We start from the raw sequence: 1,558 nt of genomic DNA, 5'->3' as shown, positions 1-1,558 counted from the left end.
GACTCCTCTATGTTTCAAATAAGGTACAGTGGGGTTTTTTTGTTGTTTTTTTTTTGTTTTACTGCTTAATTTTGGAGTCTGTGTTCATAGATCTGATGTCACATTGCCAAAAAGGTCCAGTTTTTTCTCATCTGTCCAAAGGAAATACTCCTAGAAACTTTGTGGCTTGTCAAATTGCAGTTTTGACTACTTTCAGTCTGGCTTTTTATGATGTGCTCTTAACAGTGGCATCCACAATCATCCACTTTGACTCAAACAGTGACTGACAATGTGATCTGACACTGATGCACTTTGACCTCGGAGTTCACCTTAAATCTCTTTGGAAATGTTTTGGTCCCCATACATATTATCCATCTCTTTAATTGTCATAATTGTTCTTCTTATGTCCACATCCAGGTATGTTGGCAACAGTCCTGTTGACCCTAAACCTCTGAATGAAATTTACAACTGAACTCACAGAAAATTTTGCTCTACTCGCCTTTCACTGGTCCATGTTCAGTGTCATGCACATCATGCTACCAATAAGGAGAATGACTCCTTTTCATCCTTTAAATATACAGATGGACAACCAGATTGAACACATACATGATCATAATTACAGAACATGCTTTCGTTTTATAATATCACTATAGTCACATTATTTTCCACCTTTTCTACAGGTTCAGCTAATTTGTCAAGGCCAGCTCTATTAGTTCCTTTTTTAAAGTCATTATGTTGAACCATAATTCAAAAGCAATGTCAAATTTTCACAAGTCAGATTTTAGTTAATTAGTTAATTAACGTTATTACGTTCGTCAGCGTGAAGTAATACAGAGATCTTTGTGGATTCTTTAACTGAGCTTATTATTCCTATTATTTATTTATATATATATTATTATTATAATTATTATTATTACTTATTTATGTATTTATGTATTTATGTATTTATTTATTTATTTATTTATTTATTTATTTATTATTCCTATTTCTTATTTCTTATTTCTATTTCCCTTTTTTCATTGACTTGTTACTGTTTAATTGTGTATTGCTGCTTTTAAAGTTGATGTAAAGCACTTTGAATTGTGTTGAATTGTGCTATACAAATAAACTTGCCTAGTCTGAGTGGTACCAATAAATACATCTACATCTGTATATGGCAACCACATAATTTAGGTCAATTCATTTTGCGTAATCAAGTTAAACACAAGTGTTCAAATATTTCTACAATGTAACCGTTATCTGCAAAATGTATGAAAAGTAATGTGTAGTTATATAGTTATAGTTATAGTCATACCCCCTGAGAGGCAGGAAGATTATTTATTTGTTTTGTAATGTTTATTGTAATCTGAATTAACCTCAAATAAAAAAAATATATAAATATTTTCCTTGTGACTTTAACGATTAGGGTTTTTTTTTTTTTAACTTATTGTGATTTATGAACGTTAAGTTTCCCTGCTGTATGGCGATATGAGCCGTTACGTGCGCCTTGACCACGCCCAGGTCACGTGACTGTCTGCGCCAGCCAATCCTGAGCGAGGACGTTATCCAGCTGACGGGGAACAACAACACTTAAAGGCTG

Source organism: Cololabis saira, chromosome 1 (assembly GCF_033807715.1).
Source record: "Cololabis saira isolate AMF1-May2022 chromosome 1, fColSai1.1, whole genome shotgun sequence".
NCBI classification, from domain to species: domain Eukaryota; kingdom Metazoa; phylum Chordata; class Actinopteri; order Beloniformes; family Belonidae; genus Cololabis; species Cololabis saira.
The sequence above is the reverse complement of the archived record's forward strand: the minus strand, read 5'-3'. Positions refer to the sequence as shown.